The sequence below is a fragment of the Copadichromis virginalis genome, linkage group LG6 (assembly GCF_057382275.1).
Source record: "Copadichromis virginalis isolate Kocher_CV1m ecotype Utaka linkage group LG6, C_Virginalis_male_GT1.1, whole genome shotgun sequence".
NCBI lineage: Eukaryota > Metazoa > Chordata > Actinopteri > Cichliformes > Cichlidae > Copadichromis > Copadichromis virginalis.
Genome location: NC_140623.1, coordinates 25,406,341 through 25,425,737, shown reverse-complemented (window position 1 = coordinate 25,425,737; position 19,397 = coordinate 25,406,341). Strand labels below are relative to the sequence as shown.

Below are 19,397 nucleotides of genomic sequence, written 5' to 3'. Positions count from 1 at the left end.
AAAGGAAATTAATAGAATAGAATAGAATAGAATAGAATTCAACTTTATTGTCATTGCACATGCACAGGTACAGGGCAACGAAATGCAGTAAGAAAATGTGTGATACTTGGACGGACTGTGACATTTGGATTTTCAATGTCCCATCATATTTTTGTAACCTTGTTACAATGAGAAACACTTCTCTTGTTCTAACACTGACCTTTGTTGCATGGTGGCAAATCCTACAAAAATATATACAAAAGGTTAACATATCCTTTAACCCTTTAGAGCCGGTCGGAGCGGGCACGCTCTGATTTGCGTAACTATTTTTAAATCCCGGTAGCTCTGCAACCACGTAAGCTAGCGCAATAATTTTTTTTGCATATGAAACCGGAGGAGTTGTACTTACATCTTATGCCATCAGCTTGTCCTCGGTCACAGTTTCCTTCCACATAAAGCTTTGCAAAAACTGCATAAAAAGCACTTGCAGCAACAAAAACATAATATTCCAGAAACACGCTTTGCCGATCCGATCAGCTGTTCATAACACTTCCTACGTTGGAATAGACATCAGCACGTACTTTTGCATGTCCGCCATTACTTGCCCGAAACCGGAAGTGACGTCATTTTCGCGGAAATGTAGTCTTTTTACCATCAGGGCCTGAGGGCCTATACTGGTCTTTTTAAAAGTTATCTTTGACTTTATGACTTTCTGTGTCGTTTCTGGGATGCTTAGGACTCATATTGCACTGCTGGAAATAGTTTATTTTGATGCATATGCTGCTTTTTTTGCAAATTTGCAGTATAATATTTATTTTCGTTTTTCCTGCAGTATATAAAAATTGGTATATTTCAAAAATAAAACTATGAAGACACTCAAAATAAATTTCCTGTGGTAGGAAACTATTTTGTGCAACTTTTTTGTATTTACAGTTTTGAGGGATAAGCCTCTTAAATTTCTCTAACTAGAAATATATGTTAAAAAAGCGAAAACGATTTTCAGTTTTTTTGTACTTTATTGCACTTTTTTGCAATTTATGTAATTACTATGCACTTAATGAATACATATTATTAAAATCTGGGCTATAATTGTTGTATTGATGTATAGCAACTTGAAATGCTCCCAAAAATGGCACCACACCATGTAAAAATATAATATAAGCTCTGGCGGACTTGGTTCTATGGTAGGTCTTAAAGGGTTAAACCAGAGGAGTGTAAGTGCGTTAAACCTCCAGTTATTCTATTGGTCAGCATGGGGTGACTACTCTGGCTGCAAAAAAGCCTGAATTTTCAAAAGTATATTAATGGTTTCAGTCCTCTGAGAGGAGATTGATGGCTAGGCTATCAACTCTCATGGAAATCCCACACCATGTACAAAACAGTGACAACGCTGGGCAGTTCCTTCAGTGACAGACTGATTCACCTGCAAAATCCAAAAAAGGTACAGTCCCGATCAAAAAGTTTAAGATATTTTGCATGGATCTTAACAAGGTTACAAGTAGAGTTTCAACATGCAACGAGAAGAAATGGGAGTGAAAACATTTTCTGAGCACACAATTTATTGGAAACAACACTGAAACTGAACAAAAGGTTTTGACTGTATGCCAAAAGGCCAAATCTGTGCAAAAATGTGGATTCATTGTCATTTTCGTTCAGGTAGTTACACTGTCATGATGTCCTGATGGCAAAGGCAAAAAAACGTTCCCTTTTTGAACGTGTTGGGTTGTTGAACTGCATAAGCAGGGTCTCTTGCAGCGTGCCTTTGCTGCTGAGGTGGGATGCAGTAAGAGAGTCATTTGGAATTTCTTAAAAGATCCTGAGGGTTGTGGAACAAAAAAGTCAAGTGGAAGACCCCCAAAAAATTCACCAGCACTCAGCTGGAGCTCAAGATACTGGACGATCCTCGACTTAAATTAAGACCATTACTGGTGCCGACTGCAGCCCCATAACCATCGGATGGCATCTGAGACTGAAAGGCTTCAAAAATAAAATTGTCTTCAAAGGCCTCGTCTCCATGAACGCCAGAGAACTGACCGTTTGGACTTTGCAAGAGAGCACCAAACATGCAACACTGAAAGGTGGAAGAAAGTTTTATTCTCTGATAAGAAAAAAAAGTAACCTTGATGGTCATGATGGTTCCCAACTTTATTGGCATGACAATCAGATCCCACCTGAGATGTTTTCTACATGCCACAGTGGAGGCGGGGCCTTAATGGTCTGGGGTGCCTTTTCCTTCAGTGGAACAATGGAGCTTCAGGAGGTGCCGGGGCATCAAACGACCGCTGGCTATGTCCAGATGTTGCAGAGACCATCCCTCATGACTGAAGGCCTTCGTCTGGATTTTTCAACAGGACAGTGCTACAGTATTCAATGCCTGCAGGACAAGGGACTTCTTCCTAGAGAATAACATCATTTGGACCATCCTGCTTGTTCCCCTGATCTAAATTGAATTGAGAACCTTTGGGGATGGATGGCAAGAGAAGTTTACAAAAATGGACAACAGTTCCAGAAAGTAGATGCCCTTCGTGCGGCCGTCTTTACCACTTGGAGAAATGTTCCCACTCACCTCATGGAAATGCTTGCATCAAGCGTGCCACAATGAACTTTTGAAGTGATCAGCAATAACGGTGGAGCTACTCATTACCGAGTTCATGTTTGGAACTTTGAATTCTGTTTTGGGGGAGTTTATGGTTTTTTTTTGGAGGTGTAGCCCATAGAATCCTAGCTTGAACCAATCTGGCCATTCTCCTTTGACCTCCAGCAGTATGGTTTTTTTTTTGTTCTGTCTGCCTCCAGAAACTATATACAGCATGGATTTTGATAAATACCACTCTACTGCTTATTGCTTGCTTAATTACACTTTATTTATTACAATACTAAACAAAGAAACAAAAGAAAACAAACAGTTAAACATTTTACACAGGAAGAAGCAGATATGTAATTTATAAGGCAGTAGAAATAGACCTGTGTAAGTGTAAAGAGCATTACAGCTGGGTTTTATATCAGAAGGCACCATCAGAGGACGTGAACAGCCAACGATTCATCACTAAGGTATTTGTGATGTAATTGACACTGATGTTATTGGTATTTACTCAGTTTTACTTTGTATAATTTGTATAATATCAGTATAGATTTATGTATCAAATGGAAAGATATTTAATCATGCCATGAGACATACATTAGTACTTAGTACTGAAGACGTAAACCATAGAGATGGGAAAATCCTAATGAAATAAGTGAGTGTCTACTTCCATTGTGTTATATGCAGTTATAGGGGCTGCATAGTGAATTGGTTTAAACAGTCATGTAACAACCAAGATCCCTGGTTTGAGACCTAAACGAGAAAGCAGGCAACTTCAGTATCACTGGTGCCAGTGTTTACTTTCTCTTTATCCCAGTGTTGGTCATGTTGTCTCTTTTCTTTGTGTATTTGCTTCTTTGATGAATGGGACCCCTACTCAAATGAAAAAACACAGACATGATGAAACAAGCCGAAATTGAAATTTGTCTCCACACAAATGCCTGTGAGGTGTCCTGTCTTCTGTTTTTGGCATACAGGATATGAGACCAGTCTCTAGCCACATACATAAAATGTGATTAGGCAGAAAGGTGATTTTCATCACAGGCACTATTCATGATGGCAGGGCAACATGGGAGCTTTCACAAGCACTCATGTATTTTCATATGTATTTTTAATGGATTAATGATGATACATCAGTCTGTCAGAAATTACAAGAACAATATTTTTTGCATAAAATAATAAAAAAAATGTCTGACTATATACCTTTAAATATCATCTAAACCAAGCAGCTCACTGAAGAAGAAATAGACGATTATAATTATTACTAAGCTTGATAGGTAGAGGAAAAATGGCAAAAGCAAAAAACTTAATGACTTCTGATTAATTCATAATGCACTTTTGAATGTAAAATCTAGACCCCAGAGGTCTTGACAGTAGAATAGGTGCATAAGTCAGAACTATAGGTTATCTTCTTCTTGGATCGCTCTGTTGCTTGACGTGTTTCCACTGTAGCATAAAGCACATCTTCATCCTGTGAATGAATTTGTTTGTAATTATGAATATGATTGGTTTTCTATAAATAATTCATTTTGTTAGAATTAATTATTAATTATGACAAGCGCTGAAAAAATATGGATTGAATATTAATGTAATTTACCTGAGTTCTTCTTGTTTTCCCACTGGTTTCTGGTCTTTGTTGATCAACTTCTGGCCACAGAAATGAATACATCATTAAAAAATAAAATCCACCATTATACTGACTTAGATGTAGTAACCTCATTGCCTGGAATTTTCTTATGTTAGCAAAATGCTTTTAAATTTTGCACAAATTGTTAAGTTTACAAATTGAGCTGATGAAAAAACTAAGTAATATACTAATTTGATGATAAGAGGATTGATTGAAAAAAGTACCATATTTAGCAATTACCTGTTTTCTGGCAGAGGTAATGAACAAGAAGAGAGACAAGAAGAGAGGAGAGAGCTGCAAAAGTTGGACACAGGATGAAGAGCAGTTTCCAACACATGCCGCAGTCTTGTGGAGATGTTTGACCAGTTAAAATTGAAGAATGTGGATCACTGAAATCTAAATTGTTCACAAACATGTTTCAGTTAGGTCTCTGTGTATATTTTTTTTTATCATTCTAATGTTTGAGATGTTGAATCTCAGTCATCAGAAAACTAGAAAAACTCATTTGAAAAGAAAACATGCATGGAAATCAAAATATTTGTTTCGTTTAAAAATAGTTAATCTTGCTTTTCATTATTAATGGTCTGACACTTCATATTAAATATGTCAGCAATGCACAATGTTACTGATAGAATATTTAAACTGCAATTCATATAAAATGCATTTTGACAATTTTAACCTAAAAAGTTTCAAATAATTGTGTAATCATGTAATGGTTTCAGAATATGTCATTTTTAAAATTGTTTTTGACAATTAACCTGAGTCTAAGTTACAGTTACATTTTTTAAATATTGATACTAATGTTTAATGTTAAAAAAAAAATCACATGAGCACTTACTGATTTTAATCCTTGTCACCACACTGCCATAACTCTGAACAAATTCAAGATCCTTTTTATCCTGTAGCTGTTTCTGCTCAGTTCCACAGTAATAGAGGCCCTCATCAGAATCAGAAATATTCACAATCAGCAGGTCATACGATCCAGAGGACTGGTTGTTTACAAAGTGGAAGCGAGGTAGAGAATTCACTAAAGTTGCTCGGTTACAGATGGGTTTCCACGAATCCTTTGTTAGTTTTAGGACAAGAGGAGGCTGATTTTCATGGGTACAATTTCTGTACCACACAATATATTCCTCAGGTGGTTTTGTAGAGTCACAATACAGAGTTATGTTTTCACCCAATCTCACTGTCAGATCCACCACTGATCCAGAAATCCAATCACCTCCTGAAATACAAAACACAATAAGACATTTTGCCAGTGTTTCACATTGTACAACATAGTTGTAAGTGTTGACTAAAGAAGTAGATTTAGATGATGTCAAATATAATCAGTAGAACAGGTAAATGTTAAATAAAATGAATGTTTCATAAAAGCTCCTTCCAAAATATTACCTAAAAAAAGGACAAAAATGATGTGAAGTCTGTCCATGTTTGACGACGACTTGCAGTTAAAAGATATCAAAAATGGTCTCACTCTTGAGTGTCCCCTTCACAGACGTTTCCTTTTAAGGAAATTCAAGTTCTGATTGGCTTGTTGAATGGAACCTTTTATTCTGTGGCTGTTTTCTGTTCGTTTGATTTTATGTGAATGAAAATAACACATGGACACAATTGCACTGCATGCATAGATCCATAATAAAATCAGGAAGCATGAATGAAATTATGTATTAGACTTGAAGTGTGCAAAATATGTTTTAGTTTGTGCTTGGTAGGGCTGCCACAAACTATTATTTTGATAGTCGACTAGTCACCGATTATTTATGCGATTAGTCGACTAATCAGATCATCATCCACTGGACGTAAAATGCACAGCTTATTGCACCAGCAGCATCTGCTCTTATATAACTATCATTAGCTTACAGCTTTAAGCTTTTAAGGTGCTAACTAAAAATAAAGCTAAGATGATAGTTTATTAAATTTTAATGAAATTTGCAGATTGTTTCGGTAAAGTTTAATAAACTCCTTGCTATCTAAAATATAACAGGACACCGGAGTATATTCTCCAGCATCTCACACTTCTGATAATCAGCTGTCTGCTTGACGTTTATTCAGCTGTGTAAAAACTATAACTTTAATCTCAGCCAAACCGATTTACTCAGGAACAAATAAAATACTAAAAAAAAGCCAAACAATAACATTTTTAATTTATCTAAGTGACTCATATATATTTAACCTGAGTCGCGAAAGACGGCGGTGGGTTTGAAAACAATTTGCCGGGAGTCCGGTGTTCTCACGGCGCTAGTGACCTAGCCCCCGGCTAGCTATCGAGCTAGTGGGTAACAGACGTCTCCGAAAACGTCGGAGCGCTTTTGAAAATATGTGGTGTCCTGATAAACTGAGCAGATATTTGAGGTTTACACAGCTACATTCTCGCCTGAAAATATGTTAAACGTTTATTTTTTGACCCAGAAAGAATAATAAGAGTAATATTAAAACTAACTAGCTACCGCCATTGTTGGAAACTAAGCTGGGCCGCGCTATGAATTCTGGGACACAGCTGCTTCTTCTTCTTCGGGGTTTAACGGCAGCTGGCATCCTTGTACATGCTGTGCTGCCATCTTCTCTTTCAGTCCGTTATTACACTCTTAAATCCTGCTATTATTCCTGCGTCTTTTGCGATCTTACAAAGCTTCAAACGACACGTCGACTATTAAATCAGTCGTCGACGATTTTGATAGTCGACGTAATCGTGACTAGTCGACAAATCGTGGCAGCCCTAGTGCTTGGAACATATTAAAAACTAGATTTGGATTTAGAAAACATGTAATGCTAATGTCACATTTTCACAAGCAGTCAGGACAGTTTAACCCAGTTCCATCCCTCCATTTTTACCTCCAAAGAGATCACTTAAGCAGCAGTTCAGTAGCCCATGTCCATATAAGTGAGGTGAGGAATGTTTATTCACCAGCACTGAATCAAGAAAAAAAGCAAGTAAAACTTGTGACACTTTTCACTGATGCCAGTCACAATGATCTTTATAAAGGTCATGCATAACACAAAATTGGAAACTAAACCAACACAACTCTAAAGAAGAAAAATCAGGACAAAAGTTGAAGAATTTAAACAATTAATTAAGTCTCTGCATTAAAACAGACCTATTCAGCTTGTATATCGTTGCAGATGGTTCATTGATCAGCATGTCAGTATCTTGCTCATTTCTTCCTACACTTGTGACCAAGACTCTAAACTGTGCGTAAAATGGACTGAACCGAACAGGCTATAGCTGGAAGACATAAAAAATGCGAATTCTTGTATTGTGTAACATAGACAAAGAGAGACAGGGTTAAATAGAGACTTGATTTCATCATAACCCGTTTAGTTTGGAGAGGGATTTTTCTTAGATTCAAACTGTAAAGGGAGATTTTTAGTGGATAACCAGAACTGACTTGGAAGGTAGCTCAGTGAAGGTTTTTGGTGGAAGTCAGCCAGATACTTGTTCTTCCGCTTGATTCTAAGAAAGAGGGGACAGATTTTCTCAATTTCTCACCACACCAGGGAAAAGCAGAGGTTAGTAGCCCGTTGAAGACTTGAATGGGAGGAAGTCATTAGTAGTGGTATTCACCTGATCCAGGACAACGGAGAGCTCCAGGTTGACGGGTAGACTCATCGAGAACCTGGTTAGTTCTCTCCACTTGCCTGTTGATCTGGAGATGGAAGCCAGAAGAGAGACTAGCCCAGGGGTGGGCAACTCCAGGCCTCGAGGGCCGGTGTCCCTGCAGGTTTTAGATGTGTCCTTGATCCAACACAGCTGATTTAAATGGCTAAATTACCTCCTCAACATGTCCTGAAGTTCTCCAGAGGCTGGTAATGAAGTAATCATTTGATTCAGGTGTGTTGACCCAAGGTGAGATTTAAAACCTGCAGGACACCGGCCCTCGAGGCCTGGAATTGCCCACCCCTGGACTAGTCTGAGCTCCCAGTGCTGGACACAGCTCCTTCCAAAGAAATGAGGTTAACTGAGGTTCATGGGAAGAAACAATGTCCCGTGGGCAATCACATAGCCAGAAGAAAGGTGAGAAACTGGGCTGTTTTTACAACCAAGGAGAGTTTGAGAGGAGCAACAAAATGGACAGACTTAGAAAACTCTTCAATGATTTTCAAGATGACTGTGTTACCTGAGGAACATCAAAGACCAGTGACAAAATCTGGAGGATCAGCGTGTTTCTTGAGAGAGAAAGGCTTCCTGAGTAGTGGAGTTCTGGGAGATGTCAGTTTAGTAGCGGCTAAGCAAGCTTGCTGAAATTCCAGATGAAACAGCAATAAAACTTTTTAAAACCAAGGAAGTGTTGATGCTGACCATACACACAAATCAGACCACACAATTTTCTTGTTATGGGTTTCTTTTTCTTTTATTCGGTTTGTGCACCGTTTTCTGTTTGGCACCAATGTCGTGTTGGACTCCCCTAACCCATCACAGCTCCCAGTGTCACTAAAAAGGGAGAAACCTAATTACTGCAAATGAGCTGGTGCTGGTCCATCAGCCTCCCTGGCATTGCCCCTTGAGCCTGTTGCACCACGCCTCCCCCTCCTAAAGACCTCACACCACCACAGACACCAATCAATACTGGGGTTAAAAGTACTGAGCCAGGGATGACCAAAGGCCAAGGTAGTGCGAGATGCTTCAAAAACAACTCAACTGATCTGCTTGATATGATTGCCAGATAGTGAGAGTGATAAAGGTTGTGTTTTCTCTAGCGCTCAGAGAGAATTTGTGAAGTTCTTGAGAGAGAACTTAGCTGAAATCATAAGTCTGGGTAGGGATAGAAAAGTTATAGAAAAGTTCATATTTCCAGAGCTGAGTGTAAAAGAAAAGCTCTCAATTTACAGGTCGATCTACGCCCCTACCCTCACCTATGGTCACAAGCGTTGGGTAGTGACCGAAAGAATGAGATTGTGAATACAAGCGGCAGAAATGGGCTTCTGGCTGGCCTCTCCCTTAGAGATAGGGTGAGAAGTTCGGCCATTCGGGAGGGGCTCAGAGTAGAGCCGCTGCTTCTCCACATTGAAAGAAGCCAGTTGAGGTGGTTCAGGCATCTGACAAGGATGCCCCCTGGGCGAGGTTTTCCTGGCATGTCCCACCGGGAGGAGGCCCCGGGGCAGACCCAGGACACGCCGGAGAGATTATATCTTTCGGCTGGCCTGGGAACGCCGTGGTGTTCCCCGGATAAGCTGGAGGAGGTGGCTGGGGAGAGGGAGGTCTGGGCTTCTCTGCTTGGGCTGCTGCCCATGCGACCCGGCCCTGGATAAGCGGAAGAAGATGGATGGATAGATGGAAGTTGTAGAAAATTCTCCAAATGAAAACTGACTTTGATGAGAACAATACCACTGAAGGGCTAAGTCTCACGTCTGTTGTTCATAATAAATTCGTTAAAGTTAGAAGTCTCAGAATTTACACCTCCTGTCACTAGATGTTCTATCAGTGCTTCCAGTATCCTAACCAGAAACACCTTTTGATGTTCACTTTTTTATAGGGTCTTCGCTATGGGGAGTAGATTTCATCACAGTGGATGACTTTCTGAAAGTGCTGTAACTAAGTTTAAGAACATAATTCACCCACTGTTAACATCTTCAATGCGTTGCACCAACACAGAGCAGAGCAGCTACCTGAATGCTACTCCAACAGAGATCGATTATCTTGTTAATAATTTTAGCTCCTCACTACACATAACTCTGGATACTGTAGCTCCTGTAAAAAGAGAGCCTCAGATGAGAAGTACTTTATTCAGTATAACTCTCAAAAACGTAGCTTAAAGCAGATAACTCATAAGCTGGAGAGGAAATGACAAAACAAATTTAGAAGATCATCATTTAGCCTGGAGAAATAGTTTGCTGCTTTATAAGAAAGTCCTCCGGAAAGCTAGAATATCTTACTATTGATCACTGATTGAAGAAAACAACCAACTTTCCTCCAAACCATTGACGTGCCTTTTAGACTCCATTCCTACAAGACTGCTCAAGGATGTCCTACCATTGATTTATGCTTCTTAAATATGATCAGCCTATCTTCTATGTACCACAGGCCTTCAAGCTGGTAATAGTTAACCCTTTACTTAAAAAGCCATCTCTTGATCCAGCTATCTTAGCTAATCAGGCCAATCTCCAACCTTCCTTTCATATTAAAAAATCTTGAAAGAGTAATTGTCAAACAGCTAACAGGTCATCTGCAGAGGAATAGCTTATTTGAAGTGCCCCTGACAGTGGACACATCTCTGTGATTGTCATGTTAGACCTCAGTCCAGCATTCGATACTGTCGACCATAATATCCTATTAGCGCAATTAGAGCACACTGTAGGTATTACAGGTACTGCGCTGCAGTGGTTTGTATCATATCTAACAGACTTCAATTTGTTCATGTAAATGGAGAGTTTTCTTCATACACTTCATACAAGGTTAATTATGGAGTTCCATAGGGTTCAGTACTAGGACCAATTCTGTTGACTTTATACATGCTTCCCTTAGGTAGTATCATCAGAAGGCAAAACATTTATTTTCATTGCTTTGCAGATGTTACCGGCACCAGACCTAGGGGAATCTGGACCGGCAGCAAGCGGCACACAGGCTAGAGAGCACTGCGTAGCCAAATATGAGCAAACTGTGGCTTAATAGAGAGGACACCGAAGTTAGCGTCTTGCTCAGGCCGGAGCTCATTTATTTCTCTACATATACACAATACAAATCACACTAGACCATGCATTCTTCCCATAAAATAACAGAGTTCATAAACAAAAATGAAGTTACAAAAAGCATTCTCTCAAAAGCAAAATAAATACAAACTAATTCAAAATGACTTTACATACTCACAACTTAAACAAAACACTCACGGTTAAAGCATAACAACATACCAAAATAACCCATCTCACATTCACACAACCTTTCCCCACATTCGCGCCATATACGCTATTACTTTTGAACATGGCGTCCCTTGAACGCAACATAACATGGCGGCAGACGACTGCAACGTTGTTTCACCAACAAAAGGCTTTCCTCTTAATACATGTACTCAGTACTGCTTGGCTAACACTAAAACAAACACTACAACACATTTTCGGAAGTCGCAGGTTGCCACTGTCATAGCATATACTTATAGTGCTACGTAGCATTATAGCATTATGCCGATGATACACTAATACTCATTACAACAAAATACCACAAAACAACATCATCACTCTCATCTCAAAATATAGCCGAACAGTTGTTACTCAACTTACATGACATTTAGAACCAGTTCGGTAACACAAAAGTTTGTTTGTCAGTACCTGTGGATTAATAGAGAGGACACCGAAGTTAGCGTCTTGCTCAGGCCGGAGCTCATTTATTTCTGAGCTGCGCATGCGCAGAGCCTATAGCTAGAGTCTCTGGTAGTTCCACAGCAGTGCAAGAGCACCATCTACTGGCATAATGAAATATAACCAATATAACAACACATAACAATGTCAAAATAAGTCACAATAATAAACAAAAAATAAGGGGGTAATTGGTTTTCTTACAAAAATAAACATGTAGCTTTTTTCAACCTGCTACACAGATGATACCCAACTTTATCTTTCCTTGAAGTCAGATAACACACACCAATGAATGGGAGGCAGAGCCTTCAGTTTTCAGGCCCCTCTTCTATGGAACCAGCTTCCAGTTTGGATTCGGGAGGCAGACACTATCTCTACTTTTAAGATTAGGCTCAAAGCTTTCCGCTTTGCTAAAGCATATAGTTAGGGCTGGATCAGGTGACCCTGTATACTCACTTAGTTACACTTCAATAGGCGTAGGCTGCTGGGGGGATTCCAATGATGCATTGAGTATTTCTTCTTCAGTCACCTTTCTCACTTAATAGACCTCTCTGCATTGAATCATACTTGTTATTAATCTCTGGCTCTCTTCCACAGCATGTCTTTTATCCTGTCTTCCTTCTCTCACCCCAACCGGTCACGGCAGATGGCCGCCCCTCCCTGAGCCTGGTTCTGTCAGAGGTTTTTTCCTGTTAAAAGGGAGTTTTTAACTGTCGCCAAAGTGCTCTCTCATAGGGGGTCATATGATTGTTGGGTTTTTCTCTGTAATTATTATTGAAAGGTCTGCCTTAAAATATAAACTGCCTTGATGTAACTGATGTTGTGATTTGGCGCTGTATAAATAAAATTGAATTGAATTGAATTTGTAAATTGTTCCTTCTTGGTTTAAACCTGCGCAGAAGACCAATATTGAAAGAGACTGATACAAATAAAACAAGTCAGAAAAAAAATGGATAGACGAGGGGAATTTTATATATTTAAGTTTGGTATGTCCACATTTCAATTTTTTGATTCTGGCCTTTTTGCAGAGAAGGTGAACAAATATCTGTATCTGTGTTCCCGCTGCGTGAGTGTGAGTGGGGTAACTTTGCATTTGGTGCAAAGTTACCCCACCTTCATGTTTCCCAACATGAAGGTGAACTGCCTTGAAAAAGCACAAAGGGAGATTGAGACAGGAGGGTGATTAGGGTAAGTGGAGACACAAGGGGAAAACCACATAACTGAAGTGAATCAAAACTAAAGCAAAACTTAAGACAACAAATAAGGAACACAACCTCCCAAAATAAAACAGGAAGTGAGTGAGTTATATTTAACACACCCGTGACTTCCTGCCAAACAGCAGCTCAAAGGGAGAATATCCAATGCAGCCCTTGGGTACCTCCCATACAAACAACAGAAGGTCTAACAATCACTCCCAATTAGATTCATTACAAATCAAGTACTTTAAAGTCTTGTTCCGTTTGGTCTACCAACCCGTCAGTCTGACGGTGATAGATGCTTGTTGGAACTGATTTAATGCACAATAGTTCTTTTAAAGTGTGAGACATGAACGAGTTCCCCGATCAGTCAGGAGCTCTTTTGGGATGCTGACTCAGAAGATGACCTGAAACACTGCTTGCACCACAGTCTGCAGAAATGCTGCACAGGGGCAATACTTCAGGATATTGTGTTGCATAATCCCTAGAACTAATGTGAAATGGTGCACTCTGGTGAAATGGCCCAATGAGCTCAAATGGGACCTCACTTAAAGGTTACTGTATTAGATCCACAGAAGATCAGACCACATTTTCATGCTTTCCATCATATTTTATTCACAGTTTCTGTTTTCCAGACACGGCTGCAGCTGAACATACACACCAACAACAACCCCAATCACAGAACCCTACACAAATTTTAAGCTGGCGTGCTCAACCTAAACTCTGGTTAATTTTTATTCCTATTTATTTCTGTTATGTGACGGCTGTGTGCAGGCAAGAAAAGGACCCAAGGTGCAGACTCCAGAGACAAACGTAAACTGAAACAGCTTTAATGCTGAACTCAAACAGAACAAAAGTAAGAATCCAAATAACTTACACAGGCAGCCAAAACACACAGCAAAATAAACGGTAGATCACGACAATGACAAACTGCAACAGAGGGCTTAAATACATAGAGGGAGCAATCAGGGAATGGACAACAGGAGGGAAACACAGCTGGGGCAATCAGAACTGACGAGAGAAGGAAGCGTAAACTGAACACACTGAGATAAGACAGAGACCTTCAAAACAGGAAACACATAACACAGACTGAACAAAGACACAGACTCACATGCAGGCACTACAACAGAGGGAACAGAGACGTGGGACCAGGGCAGACACAGACACTAACTGGACACGGGGAATAGTGGACAGGGGAGACAGCAACTAAGGATTACACAGAGACAAACCATAAGACATGACTCTAACAAAAACCCAAAGACTAGAAATTATAAATAAGATAATAAACTCAAAAACCCTGGGTCAACGACCCAGGCATCCTAACAATTTCCACTGGCACCATGGGATATTTGTCAGTGTCACCATGAACGTACCACCGAAAACTAGCTTTACTAGTGGATGCTTGCAACATGGCGCCTGTGTTCGGCTTGGCCGCTGTTGCTGCTCCGTGTTTTTGTCGACTGCTTCAGGATATTGTTTTTTATCTTGTCATCTCATCTGCTACTCGGATCTACAGTTCACATACATTGTTGAGTATCAAAATATGTATGGAAAAAACTTTTGACAGCTGGCAGAGCTACCACCAGGCTTTCCCTCCGCCATTTGTCTGCCCTCCTCCCTCTCCCGACTACCGGTACCTGTTCTTAGCTCCAAACAATAACCCAGGAGCAAAAACAAGGTTAAGGAGATCGTCTAGAAGGGGCTGTAGGTTTGGTGTCAAGACTAAAAGGAAACGTGCCCGACAGAGGGGATTTCTTCCGCTCCATGGTAGAGAACGTCTCCGGTATTTGGTACCGGTTCCCCTCTAGGACGCGGATAAGGCCGATCGGTTACCACCTACCCGGCTTTTCATCACGGGCGAACAGAACGATTACCTGGATCGGCGTCTTGTCTGGAGATGCGGGATGTTTTCACTTTGGCCTATCATTCTACAAGACCACAGTTCCACAGCTAGAAGTACCGGGAGACTACGTCCTCTTTCCAGGTGTCTGCTGTCAATTCCCCGTCAATCAGCTGTTGATAACGTCAGCCTGTCACCTCCGCTTCAGATCGCTCTCCTGAACGCTCGCTCCATAGCCAACAAATCATTTGTACTGAATGACTTTTTTAGCAGTAATAATCTGGACTTCATGTTTCTCTTGGCAGCGGGAGAATGAATTTATCCACCTTAATGAGCTCTGCTCAGTCGGCTGTCGCTTCATTGGGACTCCGCGTTTGGACCGTCGTGGTGGTGGTCTGGTCACTGTTCACCGAGACAATTTCGCTTGCAGGAGTATGGACTCTGAGTTTTTCCCTTCCTTTGAGTCACAACTTCTTAAGGTTGGTTCTTCAGATATATTTTATTGTGTTTTAATTTACCGCCCTCCCGGCCCCGCTGGTGTTTTTATTAAAGATTTTACAGACTTTTTATCTTCCATTATTAAACTGGAGAAAGTCTTAATGATTGGGGATTTCAACCTCCACGTGGATGATCTTAGCTGTAGCATGGCCTCTGACTTTTTATCTATTACAGACTCTTTTAGTTATATTCAGCATGTCTCTGGACCCACCCACATTAAAGGCCACACCTTGGACCTTGTGTTTTCTCTTGGCTTAGACATAACTAATGTCTGTGTTAAAGACGTACAAGTGAGTGACCATTCCTGTGTTACTTTTAGTCTTAGCTTCCCACTGTACGCACCACCTTCTAATCTCATGTTCCATAAGCGGTTCATAAATCAGGATGTTGCTTTGAAGTTTTCTAATATGTTGGACCCTCATGTGATCAGTGGCTGCACTGATGCTGATGTTGCTACACAGTATTTTAATAATCAGTGCTTGGAGATTTTAAATTCAGTGGCACCTATGAAATCTGTCATTGCTGCCCCAAAAAGAGCTCATCCGTGGATAAATGATGATGTAAGGAAGGTCAAAAGAATCTGTAGAAAAGTAGAACGCCTTTGGAAATCAACCAAACTCGAAGTTCACAGGCTCCACCTTAGGGTTTCCTTTCATGAAACCATAAAAACAGCCAGATCAGGATATTTTTCTCAGTTAATATCATCAAGCAAGAGAAATTCCAAGGTACTGTTTGACTCCATAAACTCTATTGTTTCCCCCGTGGTTCACCGAGTACCTGTGACATCTATATCTGAGAGTGATGAGTTTCTGAATTTCTTTGTGGATAAAGTTGATCATGTCCGTATGAGCATTGGTTCTTCAATACCATCTGTTTTTGTCTCTGGGCCACCTCCCCCTCATTTACTGTCAGTGTTTAACCCAATGACCATACATGACCTTTCACTCCTGCTGGATAAAATGAAAATTACCACTTGTGCAAATGACATTCTACCTGCTGGGCTGTTTAAAAATGCTCTCTCTGTCATTGGCCCCTCTATTGTAGAGATATGCAATGCCTCTCTTTTAACAGGTGTGGTCCCTACGTTCTGTAAGCATGCTGTTGTTGAGCCGATATTAAAAAAGAGCAGTTTGGATCCAACTCAGCTTAAGAATTATAGGCCTATCTCTAAGCTTCCATTATTATCAAAAATTCTGGAAAAAGTAGTTGCAGATCAACTTACCACAGTTTTAGAAAAACATGAAATTTATGACAAATTTCAGTCAGGTTTCCGTAAAAGTCACTCAACAGAAACCTGCATTACTTAAAGTCTCTAGTGACATTATGATGTCAGCTGACTCCGGAGCATCCTCAGTCATGGTTTTGTTGGACTTGACATCTGCCTTTGACACCATTGACCATACCATCCTGATTAACAGGAGTATCCGGGTTGTCTGTACTTCCAACATTTCCTCCCTGATATCTGGGTACCTCGATGTGAGTTGGAAGCAGTGCTTATAGCAAGTGGGACCTGAGAAGACCAAAGTAGAGAGAACAGGGTTGTTAGGATGTTCCCCCAGCAAACACTCAACAGTGGTTGGTAGCACTGGAGAGGATCCGATGAGCTTCCTCTTCTAAGCTGGAACTGGCTTGTCCTTCACAGCTAGGAGTGTGCAGGCAGGAGGTCCAGGGAGGTGGTCCTTTGAAAGCATAATTAAAAGCGCCTTCTGGCAACAGTTGTTGTGATTTGGCACTATATTAATAACATTTAATTGAATGGAATAACTGCTGCCTCCAGGCTTGCTGGCCAGTGGTAGCAGACCCATTCTTTCGTCTTCGCTCCCCACAAACTACTTAAAACCACAAACTACTCAAAGATGACCAGCTCCAGCAGCTGCAGTTCCCCCTTTCAATAGGCACCATGTCCCTGAACATTTGGGCATAGGCAAAGGTATGATCCTTCTTTGTTGATTTCAACAAGTGTAAAACAAAGCACTGACAAACACTAAGTAGGAAAAAAAACCTAAACTTCTAGGGAACACAGGAAATGCTGAGCAACAAGTATGAGCAAAGATGTGATAATGAGCAGTGAGAGTGAGCGGATCCAAATATCAACAATACCAGTACCAACACTGGCATTAGTAATGGATCGATATGAGTGTGATAGGATTGATACTTTAGTTTTTTCTCTCTTCTAAGTTCAGTAAGTTGCTCTCATTCATCAGAAAGTAGAAATATATGTACAAACATCACTCCCCTCATGCAGGCATACTTTGCTCCGCCCCCTCCTCAATGCTCTACTGTATTTAGTGGTCTTGCTGTCACCTGACTCAATAGCACTGAGCAGATTGACTCAGGCCATAGTGAGTAATAAAGCAGACAAATGAGTAGAGGTACACTGCGAAAAGCATCTTACAAAGAAATCATCTACTGTGAAACACCACCAACTCATATACAGACTTAAAAGACCACAAAAAGAAAAAAGCTTTAGCCTGGAACAAACTGCAAGAGAAACAAAGAGAGGAGGAAGGAAATCCCTCAGAGAGACCTAGACCACCAGCACAGAGACAGAGATCACTGTCGCAGTCCCTTCAGATAGGCAAAGAATAACCACATATCTCTCATATACGGGAAGAGCAATGTTTCAGTCATGAAGTATTGTTTGCTTCTTAGTGGTCATCATATTGTAACTTCAGCTGAATAATTACCTATAGACTATTTTCAGACATTCAAACGCAACCTACTTAACCATATAAAATAAATTCCTTTTTTTGAGGTGAAAAAATATGCCTCAGACATGCACTATGAATAAATTATATCTGAATTTATTTTTGTTTTTGTATTGACTCTATTTTATTTATATAGGATATTTAAAAAACTGAAAAAAGCTGACCCAAAGTACTTTAAAGACAGGCACATTTACAATCCAGTTCTCCTAAAAAAAAACAGTTTTGAAATACATGAAAAGGTGAAAGGTCTGTTTTGTTGTGTTAAACAATTATTACGAAAAATATATAATGGTGATTTAGAGCCCATTATCCCATATTTGAAAATTAATGAGGAATAATCTCATAAGTCATTACAAAATACCCTTAAAATGGCCAGCAATACCCTGGACCCCAGAGGACTAAAGCACAAGAGACAAAGGTTACCAAAATAAAATAAGAATTAAAGGAAACAACTCCCAGTCCTATGTAAGCCAAAGAAAAACAGATGGAGATTGAACCATTTATTGCCTGTGGTCAGTCATGCCAAAGAAACTAGTCAACCCAGTATCATGGCAAAATGTGTAACAGACACGGCCGTATGTTCATGCTGGCTTGAAATAAAATATTTCCCTCTGCTGTTATTGCAGCTTAATGCAACTTATTGCAGCTTCTGCATGTTCATTTCACATTTTGGAGGGGCAAAGCATGAAATGGACACAGTGGACCGGCGTGTCTATTACAGGCTTTGCCATGATATTGGGTCGTTCACATGATAATAGTTCCTGTATCACAATAAAGACAAATGTCCAGTTTATTTTTTACACTCAGTCAAGAGTTGTACTGTCTTCTGGTCTGACTGTGACTTTCAGCACTAATCCACTGATTATGTGATGACTGTAGGAAACAGCTCCTGAAATATAAACATAATCACAAACCAGGTAGAAATGCTGAAATGGTTGATGATCAGAATTAAGGCAGAATTAACATAATAATTGTATATTACAACCTGCTCTCTATCTAAAGGTGAAAGTTCTTTCTAATATTCAACAAAGACTTATTCAAATGACCAATTGGAGTCACTTCACATAAAAAGTATAACTGTAGGACTTCTTAAATTGTTTGCCCTATGACACATCAGTCTGTTCTCTAGGGGAGGGCAGTGGCCCAGCTGTGGCTTATGTGCTCACAGCTATGCATTTGCACACATACAGGTGTGATCTGCTCAGCAACCACTGCCGAGCTGTTGTTCTAAAACAATCCACTTCCCACACATGTGTGGCTCAGCGTTAGCAACATTTTAATGAGAACAAATGTTTGTCAGTCTGAAGTGTGAATCAGTGTGACAAATTTTAAACATTAAACTGTTAGGGCTGCATGACTTAGAGGTTTTCAAAAGATGTACAGGAACCTGTTTGTTTTCCGAATGAATGTGTGAACAGCCAAGTATCTTTTGCACAAAGTTTACATAAAAAAAATGTAATATGTCAGCTCTGAGTCAAAAAAAATTCAGTGCTTACTTTTTTTCTTTAATTTTCACTCAGGGAGAGAGTCAGTGGATGTTTACTTATGGCTAGTGTGATAAAGAAAGTGATGTGATTTTGGGTGCAGACCAAGTGTTCAAAAGGAGCTAAAAAAAAAGCTTAAAAAACATTTAATGCAGCAATACAGATATCTACTCTGCAAAGTCTCTGAGAAAAGGTCTTAA

General features: G+C 40.0%; 2 long non-coding RNA genes across 5 annotated transcripts; both read right to left on the bottom strand.

Annotated features, from left to right (window-relative positions):
* Nucleotides 1–2,824: 2,824 nt before the first annotated feature.
* On the bottom strand, nt 2,825–5,074 carry LOC146707874 (uncharacterized). Its single transcript, XR_014920888.1, has 4 exons — nt 5,026–5,074; nt 4,428–4,583; nt 4,158–4,207; nt 2,825–4,031 (listed from the first exon to the last, which is right to left on the bottom strand). It is a non-coding gene; the product is annotated as an uncharacterized LOC146707874 (long non-coding RNA).
* A 3-nt stretch (nt 5,075–5,077) lies between these two features.
* Nucleotides 5,078–11,601, bottom strand: LOC146707873 (uncharacterized). Of its 4 annotated transcripts, none has more exons than XR_014920885.1 (6): nt 7,958–11,601; nt 7,750–7,831; nt 7,574–7,638; nt 7,283–7,410; nt 7,020–7,097; nt 5,078–5,412 (listed from the first exon to the last, which is right to left on the bottom strand). It is a non-coding gene; the product is annotated as an uncharacterized LOC146707873 (long non-coding RNA). The 4 variants fall into 4 exon arrangements; XR_014920886.1 differs by having other exon boundaries at nt 7,283–7,638; nt 7,958–9,426; nt 11,445–11,601; XR_014920884.1 differs by having other exon boundaries at nt 7,283–7,638.
* Nucleotides 11,602–19,397: the final 7,796 nt, after the last annotated feature.